Raw genomic sequence first — 7,094 nt, forward strand, 5'->3', positions numbered from 1 at the left:
GTATATTCAAACGACTATTTGAATATATTACATTTTATAATTAATTAACTGAAGTGTTCACAAATTTTCTATTTTTATAGATTTAAATGTTTTATATTACTAATTTTTCATACAAGTGTTGTAGATCTTAAAAAACTGTGTTTCTCTCATTTATATTCATTAATATCCATTTATATGTTGCATGTTCAAAAACAAAAACAATTTGTAGTTTTTTTTTCAAAGTTAGTAAACATCTGATTCAAGGTATCAGATATACTTTGTATGAGGTTATAGTAATCTGATACATGGTATCAGATTTTCAAAAACCTTGATGTTTGTGTTAAGCTTATCAAAGTGGTAAAAGATTACTACATCTGTCCAACAACATCTGTGGAGTAGTTCAAGATCATCTGTACACTTTTATCCAAGATCATCTCTATTTTTCTTTTACTCTAATAAAATCTGTCCAATATCATCTGAAAATTCTACGATCCCTAAGTCCAATAACATCTGGAAAAATTTTCTCCAGATGTAGTTACATCAGAAAAAATTTCTATTTGTAATTACATCTGATTAATAGTTCATTATTAGTTTATTCTTAATCTTAAAAACAACTTCATCTTAAAATCTATAGATGTAGTTGCACAGATGTTATTACACTTTGATAATTTAGAAGATGTTACTACATCTATAGTATTCATTTAATTTTTACACATATGCTGTTAGACATTAATAAAATTTCAGATGTTGTTGGACAGATGTTATTATACCTCATTATATTTACAGATGTTGTTGGACATGTTATTAGACATCTTTAAACAAGATAAGATATTCAAAATAAAAAATTATTTTATTTCCATTAGTTTTTATAAATATTACCTTTTATAAAAATATCAATAAGATGACTTTCTTAAAGATCTTTCTTAATGTTATGTTTTTATTTATTTTTTAATAAATTAAGGTGCAGATGTATATAGTAGTTCTATTGGTTTAAGTTTAAGTTATTAAATTGGTTTAAGAATAAATTATTCTATTGGTTTAAGATTAAGTTAAGGTTAGCTATTTAATCCACAATATATCTTAAGCAAGGCTGTTCAACAAGTTATGCAATATTGCTATGCAATCACAGTGTGTGTAGATTTTACAATTTTTAGAAACTAGTTTTTGTGAAGCTTATATTGCAACTTTGACTTTAAAACTGTTGACAGTTGGAGAACCAATTACTGTATCTGGTAACATGTTCCATGCATTGGCAATACGATTTTTTAAAAAACGGAAACAAGCTAAAATGTTGCTGTACTTCTCTCGGTGAAGTCTTTCTCTGTGATTTGCTCTTGGTGGAAAATGCCAGTTGACTATGTCGATATTATTAATAATTTTAAATTTTTGGATGAGGTCATCTTGTTTACAACGTTTAACTAGAGAAGATAGACCAAGTTGTAAACATCTGAACTTAAAGTCTAACTTTTTCAGTTTTTCTGGTATTTTTGCGACTCTGCGCTGTATTAATTCAATAGTTTGTTCATCTTTCACCAAATGAGGGTTCCAAGCTGGAATTGCAAGCTCAAGTAAAGGACGGAAGTTGGTGGAGTAGAGTTGTTTCCATAAAGAAGCGTCACGAGACTGAAAAGTGTGTTTTAGGATGCTTCGCATTTGATTTGCTTTATATGAGGCAATGATGGATTGGGTTTCTACTTTAAGATCATTGGTTATTTGAATTCCCAAGTCACGTTCAGAGGTGGTTGCTTCCAATGTAGTTCGAGTCGTTATTGAACAAGGGTCTAATTCCTCCATTGAGTACTTGATAGGAGTTAATTTTTTTGGCCAAAGTGCATGTATTGCACCAATGTAGTTCGAGTCGTTATTGAACAAGAGTCTAATTCTTCCATGGAGTACTTGATAGGAGTTAATTTTTTTGGCCAAAGTGCTTGCTTTTCTTAGCGTTTAGCTCCATGACCCAAGATTCAGTCCAATGAACAATTTGGTCAATATCTGATTGGAGTTAAGTTATGCAGTATTTTAGGATTTTAATGTCATCAGCGTAGATCTTACAACTGTTTTCTTTGCTTATTACATCATTGATAAAATGTCAAATAAAATTGGACCAAAGACTAATCCTTGCGGAACTTCACTTGTTACAAGTAACCAATTCGATTGAGTTTCACCAAGGATGACTCTTTAAGACCTGTTGAGTAGAAAAGCTTTTATCCAATTGAAAAGATTGCCTTCGATTCCGTACATTTTTAATTTGTAAAGCATTCGTTGATGTGTGACTTTGTCAGAAGCTTTTTGCAAAAATCAGAAATATGACGTCAACTGGTAGCTTTCTGGCTATATATCCAGAAAAGAAGTCCATTGTTTTAAGGAGATTTGTAACACATTCTTTTTTCTCTAAAAATCCATGTTGACTATTTGATAAAAAATTGTTTGGTTTTAAATGCTGCATGATTGTCTTCTTAACTGGTTTTTCCATTATTTTACACAGAATCAAGGTGAGGGATATTGGTCTGTAGTTTGATGGGTTGATTCTGGAGCCCTTCTTAAATAAAGGTGTTACATTTGCTTTACACCATGAGCTTGGAATTTCACCATTGTCAATGACTTTTGAAAGATGAGAGTAAGTGGAGAAGTCATTGAGGTAGAACAAAAGCGTAAAACGTGAGGACTGTCATTGTCTACACCAAGTGATTTAGATTTACCTAGTGCTGAGAGTTCCATTAGAGTGGCCAGAGCATCGAAAGATATGCTATTGAGGGTTGTGTTAGTTCTACGACCAAAACGGGGAAGATTGTCATTGGATGGCTCTTTGCTTAAAACTGATTAAAATTGATTGTTAAGTGAGTTGGCTATTGTAATTTTGTCAGAGCTAATGATCTCACTGTAACTGGTGATTCGTATAGATGAGATTTGATTTATTACAGAGCATTTACTATTTTTGCATGAAAACAGTCTTTTAGGGTTACGCTTATCATTGGCAAGGAAAATATCGAAGGATTTCAGAGAAGAGCAACTTAATTTTTTAACAAACTTTTTAGTTTCTCTATATTCCCCAACAAGGGATGTGATTTTCCATTTTGAACTGACGTTACGAGCCCAGAGCGATTTTTTAAGACGAATAAGAGATAAAAGTTCTTTTATCATCCATGATTGTTTTTTGGGGGATGGTTTGTTCGGCATACGAGGGGTGAATTGAAGACAACATTTGTTGTATTTGTTGAGCCAAAATTGGTAACATTGTTCTACGTTTAAGTATTTAAAAATAGATGACCAGTCAACCTTATTGAATTCTTTGTTGATTTTTTCGCAGCTATCAAGCTTGTATATAAATTTAAAGCTGTTGAAATGTGATAATTTTACGTTGGAAGCCAGTTTGTAATGCCAGGTGGTAGAGCAATGATATTGATCAGACATATCGAGTGGAGGACCGATGTCGATTTTGCTAGCACGATATGGAGAATTACATATGATGAGATCAAGAGTGTTTGTCATAAGTCGATTAGCAGGTTTGAAAGTAGGGACAGTGACGATTTGCTAAAGATGAAATCTTGAAAAAGAGAGACAAATGAAGAACTAACACCAATTTTACTAGAGGAAAAGACCAAATTGGAAGTCTTAGTAATCTCTGGGAAATTGAAATCACCGGCAATGATGATACCATTGTATTTTTTGGTCAATACTAGAGTTTAGGCATGGAAAATAGCACTTGAAATCTCTGAGAAGGCTTCGATACTGTAGGATGGAGGTCTATAAATGCAGCATAGGAGCAGAGTTTCAATCAGAAGCATTAGTTCGACCCATAATCGTTCTGAATAGTAACGAACAAAATCTTTATGTCGTAGGGATTCCTCTATTTGGTTTGAAATGATTTTATTATTTGTGTATATAGCTACATCTCCTCCAATTTGGTTGCGACGGTCTAAACGATAGAGATTGTAGTTTGGAAGAGAGGGAGTTGATTGGTCATTGAACCATGTCTTGGTGATAAAAATAATGTTTAAAGAGTTGTTTTCAGCAGGTAAGGACAGTTCGATAAGTTTAACTGGATTTAGGGGGGTTGCATTGGTGTAGAAGCACGAAAGATGAGATAATTTAATAGAAGAACTAGCCTTGTTAAAGAATGTTGACCTGGTGAGATGCTGAGAGCGATTGAATGACTTCAGCAGCTGATTTCCAGCTGATTTTGAGGAATGGGTTCCTCTCACTTCCATTGATGTTGACTGTTTTGGATGTGTCAATCCATTTGATTTTGTTGCTGCGGATGACAAATCGAAAGGGTTTGTCAAGTAAATCTTTTGCCAATAATTCTGCATTTTCGGTAGTACGCTTTTTGTTTAAGTTGTTGAATGTTTCTTGTTCGAGAGGTGTACAGTCTGGGCGAATGGAGTTATTTATTCGTCTATTGAAGCAAGTCGCTTTGCATTAGATAAGAGATCATTGGGGTGCTCATTTGAGTCAAACTCAATGATAATTCATTTGGTTTAGTAGCTATTGTAATTAAACTGGTGGTATTATTGATCTTTTTTTGTGAAATACCCAAAAACTTTAAAAGCAACATTATAGTTAAGTATTTTCCCTAATTTTGAACTGAAATTAGCCTCTGATTATTGTTTGAGGATTTATAAAGACCGGCAACTATAGCTCTTTTTGATTTTGTTTCTACAATTTTGGCATTTTCGTTGACTGCTGTAAAAATTACTTTATTAGCTTCTGAACTGTGTTTGACTGTGCTTATCCAGTTAAGAGTTGTGGTCAAGCTCGGAGATGCTAGCCTTGCCTGTTGAAAAAGATTTGCTCTTAGAGTAATATTTTCGTTTTCAAGAACAGATACGCTGGTAAGATTTATGCTGACTGCGGCTATTAGTTTTGATATCGTAGCATCAAGCTTTTGAGAAGCAGCTGAACCTAGGCCTAGCACCTTGAACTAGGCCTGGCCAGTTGGCTGCTAGAGTTGCAAGCTGTTTGGTTAAATAAGATGTGTTTATTATTATCCAGTGATTTATAAATTGCTCAATATGATATTTTATATTTGATGAGAGGGATACCACTCTGAATAACAGTATATTATCTCTTGGTCGAGAACTTTTGGAGCTTTTTATTCTTTTTTTGTAAACACAGTATTGAACTATTTACACAGGGATTAAAAAGTTTCAGTGTGTGCTTTTTTCCAATCAGGGTTATAGAGTGCTCAATGTTCAAATTGAAATGATGTCGTTTTCCGAAAAATTGATACTTTTTTTTTCTGTTACCCGAGCTTGTTTGAAAAACTTTGAAAAATAAAAAAAAAGTAGTAGTTTTTTACTTTTTTTTTAGGAATTGGCAGGCTTTACTTGACGACTTATTTTCCTGCAACAAAATCAAAAAGAACCTCCAACTACAAACCAATACTACAAAAGAACCTCCAACTACAAACCAATTTAAAATAATTTTCATAGCAGCATTTTCTAAGAAGAATTTTCCTTTTATTTTATTTAATAATTAGATTACTTATATTTCATAATTTCTTTAAGTTATTTTTGGAGATGTTTGATTTTGGTGTTTTACAAAATTTTAAGTTTAAAAAATTATTTTACTTATAGATTTTTAGTTTTTTAAATAATTAACTTTTCTTCATAAATACAATTATAATTGTAGTGTCCAACTTTTGTAATATATTTTTGCAAATATCAATTTGATATTATGTTATCAATGTAAAAGTATAATCTCAAGATATAATTAAAACAATGGTAGGATGAGGTACATAAACATACGCTTTGTTTTCTAATAAATAAATTTCAAGTTTAGCGCAAAATGTCTGTACCGATAAAAACCACTCGCAAAACCTTTTGATATTGATTGGTTTATTAAAATTTAACTGTTATTTTTACATGGTTTCCACTTACTATGACTGTAAGTGTGAAAACACGCGCAAACCATAGTCATAATAACACAAAGTCCGACCAGTTGGGCCGTTTTCGCAAGATTCTTTTGTTTTTTAACAATAAAAATTAAAAATTTCAGTTAATGTTGAAAATGGTTTATTTATCGTGCCCAGACTACCAATAAATGCCTAAAAATCTAAAAAATGGCAGTGGAGCAGTCCATTGATACTCTTATATTAGATATATAATCAGACGTTTTTTTTGAAAAAAGTAAATTTTTTAATGATGCCGATGCTTTTCTTACAGAAATTGAGAATGGAAACGTTTCAAACAACTTTAACTGCCAGCAGTGTGTGAAAAAATGCAAATCAGAGAAAGGACTCAAACGCCACATAACAACACATCACTCTAAGATTGACTCTTCAACACTGCAAACAAATGCAACAACTGATTTTAAACGTGCGTATACTGCAGACGAGTTCATAACTTTCATTTAAAAAAGTATTAAGTTTGTGCAAAACGATCTTTGCTACCCTCCATATATCAGAGATGAGCTTTCAAGGTACAGTTTTTCTGAAGATGATGCAAAGCATTCATTTGATTTATATCCCTTGTTGAGAAAATGGGGCAATATTTAGGTGTGATTTTTTCTAACATTCCTCACCGTATTACTGTTGAGCAAATGGCCCGTGAGCTAGGCAGTATTGCTGACCTGCAAGTAACAGAATGGGCTTTTACTAATAATCACCTTACATTAGGGTTTGATGCAAAAACGCAAAAAGACGTTCATTCACCTGGCATTTATTTTTCAATAACCTGGCATTAATTTTTCGATGTTTAGCATTCACCTAACATCGAAAAATAAATGCCAGGTTATTGCTATTGACCAATTACCAGGTGGGACAGCAGTTGGTTATGCAAACCATATATGTAATAAGGTAGATCATATTGCTTTAGTTTATTCTAACTTTCATTTGCAACCCTTTGAAGAGTGTCGTAATTTGATTATCTCAAATATATCAAACACAATGTCCGATAGAGTTTCGGTTAACCATCTTACAATAAGAAAACTCGGTGCAATCTGGGCTAAAAATCTGAATGAGTTAAACTGCCATTTGCACCCTCTTGATACAATTGCTATTTCATGTCGTTCAGCATTAAAGTCTCTGGAAACTGAAACTTGTCAATTATTTGGATATGATAGTATGGCAGTCAAAATTGTTTTAGCTATGAAATAGATGAGGTTTAAAGATGTGA

This window comes from Hydra vulgaris, chromosome 03 (genome assembly GCF_038396675.1).
Source record: "Hydra vulgaris chromosome 03, alternate assembly HydraT2T_AEP".
Lineage (NCBI taxonomy): Eukaryota > Metazoa > Cnidaria > Hydrozoa > Anthoathecata > Hydridae > Hydra > Hydra vulgaris.